This window comes from Oncorhynchus masou, chromosome 11 (genome assembly GCF_036934945.1).
Source record: "Oncorhynchus masou masou isolate Uvic2021 chromosome 11, UVic_Omas_1.1, whole genome shotgun sequence".
In the NCBI taxonomy this organism is placed as follows: Eukaryota; Metazoa; Chordata; class Actinopteri; order Salmoniformes; family Salmonidae; genus Oncorhynchus; species Oncorhynchus masou.
In genome coordinates this window covers 27,233,477-27,250,813 of record NC_088222.1, presented here as the reverse complement: position 1 = coordinate 27,250,813, position 17,337 = coordinate 27,233,477, and the positions used below count along the sequence as shown (strand labels likewise).

Here is a 17,337-nt window from a genome sequence, read left to right as displayed (position 1 = left end):
CTTTCATTTTGTCTCCTCCATTGCCATGTCCTGTGTATCTAAATAATCATGAGATCATTTCCTGTTTTATTCTATTTAATTATATTGTATAAACTTTTGCCTATTGCAGTAGTAATATATTAATAACACAATAATAACTCTTAATCTCGTAATGACAAAATGCAAGTTGATGCAGAAATTCTGGCAGGTTTTAGATGGCTGATTTCCCTTCAACAATCATTCAGTCAGAGACACAGAGACACACCACCCCCTATTTGTCTAGTTCAAGACACAATCCTAACCTGAAATGAGGAATTTTGCCCTTACTTTTATAACCTAGTACACCTTACATACTGTATATGTATGGCACTTGCATCTACACACTTGCGTCATAGACCATAATAAGCAAGGCTACAGTTATGAACAACCTACAACTTTCTCTCCCTCTCTCTGTCTATTAATGTGTTTTATTATCAGACTAATGTTCTTTCATTAAAGCCTTAAGCTACACTAGGCCTAGCTCATGATGAATGGTAAATGAACATTTACATGTGGGTCTATTGTATAAGAGGAGATGAGGAAAGTCTCAAACTAATTAAACAATGTAGGAGCCTATAATTAAGGTGACCTGTTTTGAATTTAACTACGAGACACTTTTTTTATCACACAGAAAACACAAATGACAGCTTAATTAAATCAGAGGCTTGCAGGCTGTGAAGAGCATTTGTGTTACCGGCTACAGCAATTGCTTTCCATATAATCTCTGAGTAGTGAAAAAAATGACTGACAGTTGACACATTAACCACTGTTCTTACAGGTCTGCGAAGACAACGCTGCTCAAAGGCATAATTAAAGAAATATAACTATTTTCAGAGTCCCATGCTTAATTAATATCAAGGGAATATGGTTAATTGCAAGTATGTTTCATTAATTACAGTACCCTTTAAAAAGTTGATGTGCATGTGGTTTCATTCATCTGCATACAGTATAACAGACTAATTTACTCATATGGCAAATAATATTGCTGACTTTACCCTTGCTATTTTGCAAGCATTTGTGATAATGTTAAGCTATGATAACTATGCCATATTCTTGGTTGTGTCTCTTAGAATTATAGTTATCCATTCAATTAGGAAAATGATTGATCTTTCAATGAACCATGATGCCATCATTGTAATTATATATATTTTATTAGATAGAAAAATGTGCCCATTTTGGTGTTGACGGGGCCAGTTTTTAAATCAGCATTATTCAAAAACACTATATAACCAAAAGTATGTGGACACCTGCTCGTCAAACATCTCATTCCAAAATCATGAATATTGACTTGGTCCCCCATTTTGCTACTATAACAGTCTCCACTCTTCTGGGAATGCTTAACACTAGATGTTGGAACATCCTTTCAGCCACAAGAGCATTAGTGAAGTAGGGGCACTGATGTTGGGCAATGTTGGGCAATTAGGCCTCACTAATTGTTTAGGTCAGGGTTATGTGCAGGTCAGTCAAGTTCTTCCACACCAACCTTGACAAACCATTTCTGTATGGACCTCGCTTTGTGCACGGGGCATTGTCATGCTGAAACAGGAAAGGTCCTTCCACAAACTGTTTCCACAAAGTTGGAAGCACAGAATCGTTTAGAATGTATGCTGTAGTGTTAAGATTTCCCTTCACTGGAACTAAGGGGCCAAGCCCGAACCATGAAAAACAGCTCCAGGCCATTATTTCTCCTCCACCAAACCTTACAGTTGGCACAATGCATTCGGGCAAGTAGCATTCTCCTTGCATCCACCAAACCCAGATTGGTCTGTCGGACTGCCAGATGGTGAAGCGTGATTCATCGCTCCAGAGAACACGTTTCTACTGCTCCAGAGTCCAACGGCGGCGAGCTTAACACCACTCCAGCTGACATGTGGCATAGCACATGGTGAACCATTTTTGTATTTATTTTATCTTTATTGAATATTAAAACATAGAATCTACTTGCAGTGAAACCATCCAGCATTTACATTACATTCAGTCATCTAACAGACTCCCATCCAGAGCGACTTGACGTGTTTGAAAGGTGGCATCCTATGATGATGCCATGTTTAAAGTCACTGAGCTCTTCAGTACAGGACATTCTACTGCTAATATGTGTTTATGGAGATTGCATGGCTGTGTGCTCGATTTTATACACCTGTCAGTTATGGATGTAGCAGAAATAGCCAAATTCACTCATTTGAAGGGGTGTCCACATCCTTTTGGCCATGTAGTGTATATTGACCATAGTTTTGATTGAAATAAGGTTATCTGAGTAAAACCTAAAAAACATTCACTCATGCTTGTCAAAAATGTACTCTTATTGCATGATGATCCCAGAGTGAACTGATTCCAGGATGATGCTGCTGTATCACACTGAAATAACCATCCTATGCCAGCGGCCAACAAGTCTGCGGCATTTATGATTCATAAAGATCACCCACAGTTTACTGCATTATTCACCATCCACCTACGTAGAGATTAGTTCCTCTGTTATGTAGGTCAGGCGATTGGATAATGGGATGACACTCAGTGTTCATAAATGGTCCCCTTCTACGTAATAAATTGAGGGACTGCAGCGTGTGTCACTCCCCTGTACCTAAAGCCTAGCTGTTACCCTCAGATCTTAGAAAAAATAAAGTGTCTTAACATTGCAATCAAAGAGATGTTGAGCCAAACTACCTCTAGCAGGCATCTGTGATGCTGGTGTCGTGATGTCATCACAGTCGTCATTTGATGCACTGACTGTCATTAATTACTGGGCTCATCTGCATGATCCCTGCCAAAATAAAAGTTAAATCAAATAAAATGTATCAGGCTGTGGTACTTCGGTTCTCTCTGTGTTCCCATGGAAACATTGTGTGGTGGAAACGCATGCGGTCCTCCCTTTTCCATCAGCCAACGCAGTTCTTCCCCTCAACTCACTGACTCAAAGCAGAGTCCTACCATAGGTACACAATTATTGGAAGTTAGTCTCAGAATGGCCTCGTTTCCACAAGACTGAGGACTGGCTTTCTACTGAGGACTGGCTTTCTCCTGAGGACTGGCTTTTTACTGAGGACTGGCTTTCTACTGAGGACTGGCTTTCTCCTGAGGACTGGCTTTCTCCTGAGGACTGGCTTTCTCCTGAGGACTGGCTTTCTACTGAGGACTGGATTTCTACTGAGGTCTGGCTTTCTACTGAGGACTGGATTTCTACTGAGGACTGGCTTTCTACTGAGGACTGGATTTCTACTGAGGACTAGCTTTCTACTGAGGACTGGATTTCTACTGAGGACTGGCTTTCTACTGAGGACTGGATTTCTACTGAGGACTAGCTTTCTACTGAGGACTGGATTTCTACTGAGGACTGCTTTCTACTGAGAACTAGCTTTCTACTGAGGACTGGATTTCTACTGAGAACTGGCTTTCTACTGAGGACTGGCATTCTACTGAGGACTAGCTTTCTACTAAAGACTGGCTTTCTACTGAGGACTGGCTTTCTACTGAGGACTGGATTTCTACTGAGAACTGGCTTTCTACTGAGGACTGGCTTTCTACTGAGGACTAGCTTTCTACTGAGGACTGGCTTTCTACTGAGGACTGGCTTTCTACTGAGGACTAGCTTTCTAAAGTCTGATGCAATCCTAACCTAAACCTTTTAAATGTAGCCTCATCCTTGTTGGCAAAACTAAGAGTAAATTGTTGATACATTTTTCATGCAATTGATGTTTACAAGGCTTAAAATTGTTTAACATAGCTTTTATTTCTTAGCAAAATGAAACGCCCCATGTCCCATCTCATCTGGCAAAAGGTCATCCTGTCCTTATGACCGTTTGAGATGTATTGTGTAGATAATGTTTCCAAATGAGACACCTTTGGAGGCCTTGAGGCAGCAGGTATCATGTGAGTGGAGAGCAGCTGACAGGTCTAAATAATCACAAATCAAATCTAGACTGTACCTCAGAATTCATTTCATGCCATGCATGCAGGAACTGAGTATGCTCAGTATGTTCACATATTCCACATTGAGATAAAATGAGGATATCTGATCTTATCAAGCAGCTTAACAGAAAGTAACTGGATAGTTTGCTTAAGCATAAACCTCATGACACTAATGGACCTTACAATAAGTAAACAAGCAGCCTACAAAGCATGCAATCAATGTATTTGTTATCTTCAAAATGATGAGTGACATGAATATAGTGATTGACCAAGAAATGAACAATCATTAGGTGACAAAAAAATAAACATCCAAAGGTGAATATTCATAAATAATCCATTGGTAACAGCAAAACCATACATTGTAGTAGAAACTCTTATCCAGAGTGACTTACAGGTGCAATTAAGATTAAGTGTCTTGCTCAAGGGCACATCGACAGACATTTCACCTAGCCGGCTCGGGGGAATCAGTGGCCTTTCAGTTACTGGCCCAAACCTCTTAACAGCTAAGCTACCTGCCGCCCTATATAATTCAGATAACTCTAGGGAATACCTTATTCGGAGATGTTTGATAGTACTAATCTGGATCAATCAATTAAGACAAGTTCAGATTCATGAATAATTCAGAGAGCGAGCAAATAGAGTCCCTGTACAAATGTTATAATTTATAAATGAACATCAGGTAAATCAATTATTCAAAGGGTTTCATTATGAACTGGGCCTAAAGCAAATGTCTTTGCAACTTATGAATTATGTTGAAACTACCAGGGGAATAAACATAAGTTAAATAATTTATACCAACATTCAATAGACTCTGCTTTATTGCATTTATTTAAAAAGTGACCGTTTGAATAATACTCAACTTAAAAAACGAAATATTATTATTTATGTAGCTTGGTAAAGATGTTTTTATTTTTTATTAAATACTTCTTCACTATTACACTACATAGATTTCAGAAATGTATTACAGTTTAACAAACTGCTAAGCATACACCACAAAATAAATAAATCATCAGTCCTATGATTGAACAGGCCTCTTATACCGTCCTGCTCAGGAGCAAAAGACATGATCTGTGCGGCCTACATGATGACAATTACCTAAAGCTGTGTGTGAGCAGATACAGTATGTAGGTCATGATTCTAGGGCACGGGTGGAAGGACCATGCAGCTCACACTTTGTGCACACAAGCTCTGAGAGGAGGTTACATCTTTAATTCAATTATTGGCTGCAGAAAGGCCCTGATTATGTTACAATACCCTGAAGAGATACTTTCGGCGGACAAAGTATCATCATCGTCACCATCATTATAATAAACCACATACATTTAAGAGGTGCAGCTGATACAGTTGGAAGCAAAGCACACTGGAACAGCTTTGAGAGTGAAAGCAAACTACCCATGAAAAATATGATCCTATTCCTGTCAATTGCTACCTCATTTTCCTCATTGTGTAAGAGTTTAGCACATCTCCCTATCCTCCCTCTAGTCTGGTCTGGGAATGCCAATGCTTTCACCAGAAACTGCTTACGGTAACCAGTCAGACATGGGTCCTGTGTGGCTCAGTCGGTAGAGCATGGCGCTTGCAATGCCAAGCGTCGTGGGTTCGATTCCCGCTGGGGCCACCCATATGTAAAAGTAGTGGCCCCAGCCGACTTGTAAGTCGCTTTGGACAAAAGCGTCTGCTAAGTGGGATATATATTATTATATTTATATTATATATATGTCTCACTCTTGACATGTGTACAAAGAATTTGCACAGTTTTGACATTTGAACCCTTGCGAGTAAAAGTTTATAACCTGTAAAAAATGACATGTACAGTATCCTGATCCATTCAGATGTTTGAACAGGTGTAAATACCAGGGAGTTGTCAGACCTACACTCTACTGCAGTGGTTCCTAAACGGTGGGGTACAAGGGGTTGGCAGAGAGGTAGGGGCTTTCTGGTGTGGCATGAGTGAAAACATTTGGGAAGCACTGCTCTACTGTACAGTGAATTAGACATTTGCAAATGTATTAAATGTTCAGGGAGTGGCGCCTCAGACAATCCATGGACCGTCTGTACATTGTAGTATTCCGTAACACAAACAAATGATTACGTCAGTAATAGAGACGCACAACCAACACCCTGAGAACAAGATCTGAAGGGCTGGGCCTACTCAGATTGTGAAACCAAACTGTCTTCCTCTGAGAGCACCAGTGTAGCCACACCCAACCCTTGACTGTGACCTTTTGCCTTGGGAGACTCCGGTAAAGCCTGAGCAGCCAGGATTATCACAACCAGACATGAGAATAGACACTCCAGAAAAAAAGAATAGCCCAGATATACAGAAGGCCTCCCTGTCTTGCACACAGTCAAGGATTAAAATACACCCAGATTGAAGTAAATTCACCTCTAAGTTAACTAGACTCATTATGTGGGAGGACACTTCCATGAACAAGCTGCACTGATCACAGTATGTTTGAGGATTCCAGGTCATCTACTTACAGTAACCACCCCACAGCTTACTGTGCTATGGGGAAAAACAATGCTGTGAGAAACGTTATGCCATTTCCCCTAACTAATTTCCATGGATTCTCTGAAGCGAGATGCTGACACACAAAACATTAATCATATTTGAACAACCGGAAAAAAGGAACATAAAAGGTAAAGCAATTAAGTGTCTTGTCATGCCCTAGTAGGTCTCTGCCTGTAGCTAGTGAGTACAAAGACAGTGTGCTGTGGACCAGAGATGAGCGACATCAGCAGAGAGGCTAATGACGTCTGTACTGGCAGTTATAACCCGAGCTGAACATTTCGTCTGTCACAGTAAGAAGGTTAAAGAGGGTGACATGAATTCCAGACATACTCTCAAGGGTCATGTGCAACATAGTTCCACTGGGTGAATGAAGCCGCCGCCAAGTATACCAAGGAATGCTACAGTACTACTACAGCACACAGGATCACCAGGATTTTATGCTTAATGACATACTGCACCACAAGCTACCTGATATACAGTCCCTTCGGAAAGTATTCAGACCCCTTTCCTTTTTCCACATTTTGTTACGTTACAGCCTTTTTCTAAAATTGATTAAATAAAAAATGTTCCTCAATCTACACACAATACCCCATAATGACAAAGCGAAAACAGGTTTTAGAAATGTTGCAAAATTAACCATAAAAAACAGAAATACCTTATTTAGATATTATTCTATTCAGACCCTTTTCTATGAGATGCGAAATTTCTCTCAGGTGCATCCTGTTTCCATTGATCATCCTTGAGCTGCTTCTACAACTTGGAGTCCACCTATCGTAAATTCAATTGATTGGACATGATTTGGAAAAGCACACACCTGTCTATATAAGATCCCAAAGTTGACAGTGCATGTCAGAGAAAAAGCCATTAGATCAAAGGAATTGTCCGTAGAGCTCCGAGACAGGAATGTGTCGAGACACAGATCTGGGGAAGAGGACCAAAAAAGTTCTGCAGCATTGAAGGTCCCCAGGAACACAGTGGCCTCCATCATTCTTAAATGGAAGAAGTTTGGAACCACCAAGACTCTTCCTAGTACTGTCCGCCTGGCCAAACTGAGCCATCGGGGTAGAATGGACTTGGTCAGGGAGGTGACCAAGAACCCAATGGTAACTCTTGAGTTCCTCTGAGGAGATCGGAGAACCTCCCTGAAAGACAACCATCTCTGCAGCACACCACCAATCAGGCCTTTATGGTAGAGAGGCCAGACGGAAGCCACTCCTCAGTAAAAGGCACATGACAGCCCGCTTCAAGTTTGCCAAAAGGCACCTGAAGGACTCTCAGACCATGAGTAACAAGATTCTCTGCTCTGATGAAACCAAGATTGAACTCTTGGCCTGAATGCCAAGTGTCACGTCTGGAGGAAACCTGGCACCATCCCTACGGTGAAGCATGGTGGTGGCAGCATCATGCTGTGGGGATGTTTTTCAGCAGCAGTGACTGGGAGAGTAGTCAGGATCAAGGGAAAGATGAACGGAGCAAAGTACAGAGAGATCCTTGATGAAAACCTGCTCCATAGTGCTCAGCACCTCAGAGTGGGCCGAAGGTTCACCTTCCAACAGGACAACGACCCTAAGCACACAGCCAAGAAAACACAGGAGTGGCTTTGGAACAAGTCTCTGATGTCCTTGAGTGGCCAAAGCTGTGCAGCGACACTCCCCATCCAACCTGACAGAGCTTGAGAGGATTTGCAGAGAAAAATGGGAAAAACTCCACAAATTCAGGTGTTCCAAGCTCGTAGCGTCATACCCAAGAACACTCGAGGCCGTAATCGCTGCTAAAGGTGCTTCAACAAAGTACTGAGTAAAGGGTCTGAATAGTTATGTAAATGTGATATTTCAGTTGCACAAATCTAAAAACCTGTTTTTGCTTTGTTATTATGGGGTATTGTATGTAGATTGATGAGGGGGAAAAATATGTTTATCCAGGTTAGAATAAGGCTTTAACGTAACAAATTGTGGAAAAAAAATCAGGGGGACTGAATACTTTCCAAATGCACTGTATTTAGATTATCATGTCAAGCTTTTCTACCTCTAGATTTGAATGGCTATATTTTCACCATATGTTTAATATGTTAGGTAAATATGAGTTGTCTGACAGTAGCAGGAATGCCTATTTGTTGCTTATATGACAAGCACTAAGTAGTACATGTCATATAATCCATAGCTTGATAGGATTGTGTTGTGTCATGCTTGTAGTTTAGTCTGTCATGTCTTATCAACTGGGGTAATTATCAGCATGTGAACCTTGATCTCATCTTTGTTACACTTCCTTTTCAAAACGTGAAAAGCAAAGAATTATTCCCCACTGCTGAAAGAAGTGGAGGTGCCATGACTGACTTTCCGAAAATGCTTGGTTGGTTATGATTTATTTTTTATCAAAATGTTATCACTATTCATTGGGACATAAAAGAGTAGGGGAAAGATGTACATCTACAGTACTTTACTCTCTATAATATATCACTGTTCAAGAGGTTTATACAAGCTATCAATTCACCTAAATTCAATTCAAGGAATCCACAAAGAATGAACTGAGGTTGCCGTAGTTCAGTTACAAGTAATTTCCAGTAGAGGCAGCTTTAATAGAAAATCTCCAGTTCATGCTAGCTGTTATTTTAATCACTCTTCACACTGGTGACAGATGCAGCCTGGGCCCACTGCCTCAAAAAAGGAGGCGTGATTAATGAATTGTGTATTTCAGATGTGACCTAATTATAACTGATCAATACAGATGTGGGATCTTAATATGAGCAAGGTTGCTAAAGCAGGAAAATAATAAGCAACAGAATATGTTAATTATTATGTGGATTATGATTCATGGATATTTTTGTAGGGGTTTTTATAACTGAAAATCAAGTCTGAAATGTAAACCTCAAATACACTACAAGATTTTAAAAAATGTTTCTTGCAACTAGGTGATCAAATTAAGATCCTACATCTGTAGTTGTATCCTCAACCTATCCCAGCAGAGGACACAAAATTCACAAGAATATAATTTACATGAGGACATTTCCATCGAAAAGGACACATGAGCCCCAACCTGTGAAGTTCATAAAAGCATATCAATTTGGGTCTCAAATGAAAGTGAAGAGTCTATATTTTGGGGAAAAGAAGACTTAGATAAATTTGTCAACTATTTTCAATCTTAACAATTAGGCATAAGTAAAGGCTTTCTTTTGTGGATAAACAGATGGAAAATAGGTTTTAGAAAGTATCTACCAGAAAAAGTCTTAAAAAGGTATGAGAAATACATTTTAAAAAACAATCTTGATGTAAAGACTAAAGGTCAACTGATTAATCGGCATGGTCGATTAATTAGGGCCGATTTCAAGTTTCCATAACAATCGGTAATCAGCATTTTTGGATGACGATTATGGCCGATTACATTGCAATCCACAAGGAGACTGCGTGGCAGGCTGACAACCTGTCACGCGAGTGCAGTAAGGAGCCAAGGTAAGTTGCTAGCTAGCATTAAACTTATCTAATAAAAAACAATCAATCTTAACAAAATCACTTGTTGATGATATTACTACTTTTTTGTCCTACATTGAATATAATCAATGCGGTGCCTGTTAATTTATCATCAAATCACAGCCTACGTCGCTAAACAGGTGATGATTTAACAAAAGCTCATTCGAGAAAAAAGCACAATCGTTGCACCAATGCACCTTACCAAAAACATCAATGCCTTTCTTAAAATCATTACACAGGTAAAAAAATTTAAACCTGCATATTTAGTTAAAATAAACAACGGGAAATCACAATAGTCATAAACCACAGTTGGGTCACCTGCTACTGTCCTCCCTTCCACTGCCATACTGTTATGTTGAGCTCATAACTGTTTTCTTTGTCCTTCTGTCATCTAGTGGTCAAACCAAGAATGTTAAAACAGTCTAAGTCTAGACAACCCCTCCCTCTCTCACTTGTGAAACATGAGGAGAATGACATTCATATCCATAATTATGCATTTCTGTGTATTGGAGATCAGGGACCCATGATGTAATTCCATTACCGGCTGTAAATCCACTTCTTATTGTAGTTCAATAACTCAAGGTGTCATGTCATAGCTGACACCCCATTCTATCTGCAGACATATTTTTGAATCTTAATATGGAGCAGATATTTGAGAATTTTTTGAAAACGTGGTCGCATAAAAACCTGAGGGAGATTTTACCACGATTCCGTTACCAAAGTTTGTCTCTGCAACGTTCTTCCACTAAATACGTTTTTGTAAATGTTTCAGTGGAAACTGTTAAAAGTAGTCTTTGTGCATAGATTTGTATGGTTTGTTAAACTTTGAAATCAATGTTTTTTATTTGACATACAATTTCAAGTGAATAAACTGAGTCAAAGCGTAAATCCGTTACCATGGAATTGCTCATGAGGTGATTATAAGTACGTCATATTCTTATCCTGTTGATAGATGCATCACACTTGACTGTCACTTAAGTACAGAAGTGACATGTTAATTATTGCTCTTACATCCATTCCAATTAGGTGCCGAAAGTAGGGCTTAGCAATCCCCTTCAAAAATGAATTAAACAAATAGTTGACTATTCATCGAATTTCCAGGAAACAAGCACCCGGTGTCCAGGTCAATTAATGTCAGTCACTGCTTGAGGACATAAGCCGCAGGAAACCAACCATCAAATGCATGACGTTGGTGATGGGAGGCATGTTTATGTTGATATCTAATGTGGAACAGTGCAGCTGACACCCATGTGACATTCCATTGTCAGTGTCCCAAAGAAACATACTACAACCACTAGGTGATTTAACAAGTGAAGAGGGGCCCGTAAATAGATGCTTGCTGTGCAACAGCTGTTCACTGCCAACGTGACTGCCTTTATTTTTACTTCAAATTCTAGAGATATAAGGAGGTTAAAAAGGTACTCAAAATCACTAACTATTGCCTTCTACTGGCCTGTGAAGCTATGATAACCCCTGACATCTGTTATCTTCCAAACCTCCTGTTCCCATACAAACACACTAGACAATTGACGACTAACGCTACCAGGCATTTAGCCCCCCAAATCAAACCATCATAGTTTTGGAGTTAAACCCTTTTCTCGGCTTGGCCCTAAACTGTCTGTGACATAAAGGGTCATGGCACAGTCTCTGTCTGACCACAGTCTGGCTGATTTAATCAAGTGAATCCATTCCCGAATCATTCTCTGAATGTATTTTTTTACCTAACACTTGCATTTACACTGGATTAGGAGCATTGCTATTTCTCTGCAGAGTCACTTTTCTGAAGTGCAGGTATGATTAGATTGTGTCCTGAATTGCTGCTGAGCAGAATGCACTGTCCAATCAGAGCCACTGACGATGATTTGGTGGTCCTCAGAACGGAAAAGTTTGGGAACCGACGCAGTAGGCTAAATCCTCACTGATGTCCCAAAATAGAGGAGTTCACCTGGGTGTCACAATGCTAAAATGTCGCTTCATAAAATTGAAGTTTTCAGTAATATAAAACTGCCCTTTAAAAGAAAAACTCCAGCCAGCACACTTGAGTTGAGCTTGATGCTTCACTTTAACAACTACACCTAATAACAAAATAATAAAAACACTTCAGCAATAGACATTCTTCTCAGGTTAAAAAAGAGTTCATAATGAAACATTCTCAGGTACATTATAGAAACAGGAAATGGTGCGGTGCGATCGATCCCCACTGCTCACAGCTAAACCTAAGAATAAAGTGAATTCACTGCTCATCTCGAGACCTCTATGAAATAAACCTGTAGTCATGTTTCACTAATTTATTGTGTGCTTGAAATGAACCATCATGAGTTGAACATTCATCAAAGCCTTGAAGAGAGTCTTTCTTAAAGGGACAGAGCACAGGGGGAAAAAATGACTTTGCTTTTACATGGACATGCTCCATTTGTGCATGGCTAGTCACACTTAGCATCCCCAGCGATATTCCAACTAGCGTTCAGTTTAAGCTTGCAGGACATGGCCCAGTAACCTACTTTCCCTCCAGCAGGCTCCGTAACAACAGGGGCTGCGTGTCATGAGTTACCTAACATTCACACAGCATATTTTCAGGCAGAGAGATGTGAAAACCCTCTACAGCATAAGGAGGGGGCAGAGACCCCCATTTCCTCTCTGTACACCTTTCGATTAAAAACAAAAACTTGTCAAGGGGCTCTGTGAAAGTAAAGGTCATGGCATCACCTCTTTAACAGAGCTCACTGCATCTGTTCTAAAAGCTCATAAAAAGCATGTTGCATATTTTCAACCTTTATAGGGCAGCAGGTAGCCTAGTGGTTAGAACATTACACTAGTAACTGAAAGGTTGCAAGATCAAATCCCCAAGCTGACAAGGTAAAAATCTGTTGTTCTGCCCCTGAACAAGGCAGTTAACCCATAGGCTGTCACTGAAAATAAGATATTTTTCTTAACTGACTTGCCTAGTTAAATAAATAAATAAAATAGCCAAGGCTTGAACTGACCCTCTATACTGCCATGACACAGCTTTGCTAAGAAGACCTTATAGAGCCGCACAGTGGATGTGTCATAATACTCATATAACCTAGCTGTAAAACAGGGAAATTGTTCCAATTGTTTTTCCACCATTCAATTTTCCAATATGGTATTTTAGAAACACTTCAAATAAGGGCTGTGTTTCGTGTAGGCTTACCATGCTGTGACGTTTTGATAACCATGTAAATCTCTCTTGGACAAGGTGACTTTTATCAATGCAGTACCAGTCAAAAGTTTGGACACACCTACTCATTAAAGGGATATTCTTAATATTTACTATTTTCTATATTGTGGAATAATAGTGAAGACATCAAAACGATGAAATAACACATATGAAAACATGTAGTAATCAAAAAAGTGTTTTATATATATATTTGAGATTTGAGATTTTTAAAAGAAGCCACCCTTTGCCTTGATGACAGCTTTGCACACTCTTGCCATTCTCTCAACCAGCTTCATGAGGTAGTCACCTGAAATGCATTTCAATTAACAGGTGTTCCTTGTTAAAAGTTCATTTGTGGAATTTCTTTCCTTCTTAATGCTTTTTAGCCAATCAGTTGTGTTGTGACAAGGTAGGGGTGGTATACAGAAGAGAGTCCGATTTGGTAAAAACCATATTATGGCAAGAACAACTCAAACAAGCAAAGAGAAATGACAATCCTCTTTGCTTAACACATGAAGGTCAGTCAATCTGGAACATTTCAAGAACTTTGAAAGTTTCTTCAAGTGCAGTCTCAAAAAAACCATTCAACGCTATAAATGAAACTGGCTCTCATGAGGACCGCCACAGGAGGCGACAACCCACAGTTACCTCTACTGCAGAGAATAAGTTCATTAGATTTACCAGCCTCAGAAATTGCAGCCCAAATAAATGCTTCACAGAGTTCAAGTAACAGACTCATCTCAACATCAACTGCTCAGTGGAGACTGCGTGAATCAGGCCTTCATGGTCGAATTGCTGCAAAGAAACCACTACTAAAGGACACCAATAAGAAAAAGAGACTTGCTTGGGCCAAGAAACACGAGCAATGGACATTAGACCGGTGGAAATCTGTCCTTTGGTCTGATGAGTCTTTTTGCAATTTTTGGTTCCAACCACCGTGTGTTTGCGAGACACAGAGTAGGTGAACGGATGATCTCTGCATGTGTGGTTTCCACTGTGAAGCATGGAGGAGGTGGTGTGATGGTGTGGGAATGCTTTGCTGCTGACACTGTCAGTGATTTATTTAGCATTCAAGGCATAGTTAACCAGCATGGAAGGAGACGCATTCTGTCTCCTAGAGATGAATGTACTTTGGTGCGAAAAGTACAAATGAATCCCAGAACAACAGCAAAGGACCTTGTGAAGATGCTGGAGGAAGCAGGTTCAAAAGTATCTATATCCACAGTAAAACGAGTTCTATATCGACTTAACCTGGAAGGACGCTCAGCAAGGAAGAAGCTACTGCTCCAAAACCGCCATAAAAAAAGCCAGACTACGGTTTGCAACTGCACATGGGAACAAAGATCATACTTTTTGGAGAAATGTCCTCTGGTCTGATGAAACAAATATAGAACTGTTTGGCCATAATGGCCATCATTATGTTTGGAGGAAAAAGGGGGAGGCTTGAATGCCGAAGAACACCATCCCAACCGTGAAGCACGGGGTGGCAACATCATGTTGTGGGGGTGCTTTGCTAGAGGAGAGACTGGTGCACTTCACAAAATAGATGCCATCATGAGGAAGTAAAATTATGTGGATATATTGAAGCAACATCTCAAGACATGCAATGCTACCAAATACTTATTGAGTGTATGTAAACTTCTGACCCACTGGGAATGTGATGAAAGAAATAAAAGCTGAAATAAATCATTCTCTCTACTATTATTATGAAATTTCACGTTCTTAAAATAAAGTAGTGATGCTAACTGGCCTAAAATAGGGTATTTTTTGCTAGGATTAAATGTCAGGAATTGTGAAAACTGAGTATAAATGTACTTGGCTAAGGTGTATGTAAACTTCCGACTTCAACTGTAAAATATATTTTGATTTGTTTAACACTTCTTTGGTTACTACATGATTCCACATGTGTTATTTCATAGTTTTGATGTCTTCACTAATTATTCTACAAAGTAGAAAATAGTAAAATAAAGGAAAATCCTTGAATGAGTAGGTGTGTCCAAACTTTTGACTGATACTGTATATTCGTCTCGATTTACTCTCATAATTGAACATGCTGATTGGAATCAAAGTAGACATCATGCAAAACTACAATTCCCTGCAAGCTCCTACACGTCATCTCGAGCTGACACCTTTTCTAACAGATACTGTGTCAATTTAAAACTTGTACAAGACATTTCACAGAACTGTCCATTTAAATACTGTCCAATTTATTCATTACTACATTTAGCTAACATTAGATAGTTAATTCAGAGATTATTACCTTTGCCTTGATTCGGCACCCTCTTCCAGATCATCATGGCATTTGTAGTTTTTTATGATAGCCACATTAGTAGCTAATTAGCGTTTCATTTATAGGATGTCACCTTATCATAGTTTTACACGGTTATCAAAACATCACGCCAGGGTAAGCCTACACGACACATAACCCTTATTTTAAGTGTTTCTAAAATCCCCGAGGGAAAAATGAATTGTGGAAATAGCGATAGGAACCATTTCCGTTTTGGTATTATGACTCATACTGTGGTACTCTATAGTAGAAGTATCTATCGATGGAAGGGGAAGTTACACGAAGAGATAGATAAAAATGGGCAGATGAGTGAGGAAAAGAAAGTGAAAAGGAGATGTCAGCCAGTAGAGGGCAGACAGTGTATCTCTTGAGTTAAAAGTCTAACTCTTAGTGGGTTGGCTCAGTAAAATAAGCTTAGCTACCTCACTTCACCATTACTTCACCTCACCTACTCTGGCAACCAAAAACCTGACCACATGGGACCAGCCTCATCACAGACCAGATGAACAATAGTAAAACCATCAACATAGGCTTCCAATCCTGGCTCCTTGAACACTTTATCAGGATCATTGTGAGCCAAAAATCATCAAATCGTCAGTATCAAGGCAAATGGAAACTTAAATAATGTGATGTCTTCAAAATAATGTCTCACATGATTGTAGTGTGTGTTGAAGTAATTCAACGATGACCACACACTTTTTGCCATTATAGATTGTTTTTGTGAGTAATATCCATTATCTGAACTAAGCCAGCACTATTTCTGCGAGTCTGATATACATTCGGGATCGGTGTGAGTGGAGAAGAGTCCCCATCATCATCATCAATCGTACCACGCAATCATAGGCCTACATTTTCTCATAAGGATGAACAGCTTTCGTTGCTAATATTTTCTCCTGACGCCCAGAACAACTGCGCAGCACGGGTAAATTGAGTTTCCATTCTTTAATAAATACATCTGAGGCGTGACGTCACTGCAACTGGCTCATGCTTCTTCATGAGTCATGAGTTACATAACAATGTCTCTTTTAGTGATTAACCTACATAAATTAGATGTTGTAAGGAGTGCTCAGTGTGGTCACGATCAACCCTTCAGAACGAAGTAACTTTTATATAGGACCGAAACTATAATTCCACGACTGGTCTGGCTCGCATGGATAGCCTACTGTCTTTCCAAGTAGACTACAGGCTATTCAACACATCCAAAACGTGCAGCCTTATTCTTAATACTGGATGAAAATAAATAAAAATAACTTGGTCTAGCCTGTCAAATTAGGTAATCTAATAGAAAACCGTGAAATCACCTGGAAGTTCCCATTTCCGACAACTGCACGACTATAAAACCATAGACTATCATGCACTGGCATATCAATGGAACATCAACTTTCGATCAACCTTAGCCAGATGTCACTCACTCCACTCAATGTAGGTTACGCGTGAACTTGCTGTAAGCGAGTAAAAGTAATGCATTAACTTACTTAATGTAAAGCAGCAACGAGGGGACGATTCCGATATGAAAATCCCATCCGACAAATACAACAAGGCTTTTAGACTCCTATTCCTACCATGAAATAGTGTTAAGTAACTGGCACCGTTTCTGTAGGCAATGAGATACTTCGAAGTGTTTTCACTGCTGATGTTCATTTTCCAAACCACACACCTCACAATTTACATCATCAGCCGTCGTCGTACCTTAAAAGGAGCTACAGGGAGTGACCTAACCAAGCGCGTCGTGTCCAGATTCGCTACAGTAGGGGAGGGAGGAGGAGCGTCCGGCACGAGCGCATATCCTCAGTTCATTGCCATTGAAGCGTAGTCCGCCAACGTCATCGCCTAAAATTATGGACAACATTCACTACTCAGCCAATTCGTTCACAGAAATGATCGAGGCCATCTGGCATCTAGTGCTTCAGGACGACCTCATCCCATTTTTATCACATTGCTATTTTTCCGATTTATGCATGCATCATAGTGCTGT

General features: G+C 39.9%; 1 protein-coding gene across 2 annotated transcripts in view; it reads right to left on the bottom strand.

Moving 5' to 3' along the window:
- npas2 (neuronal PAS domain protein 2) overlaps positions 1-16,975 on the bottom strand; it is a 74,774-nt gene extending 57,799 nt beyond the window's left edge. For both annotated transcript variants that reach the window (XM_064977972.1, XM_064977977.1), the window contains exon 1: positions 16,838-16,975. The gene's annotated coding sequence lies outside the window, so the exon portion shown is untranslated. The remainder of the gene's footprint in view (positions 1-16,837) is intronic.
- Positions 16,976-17,337: the final 362 nt, after the last annotated feature.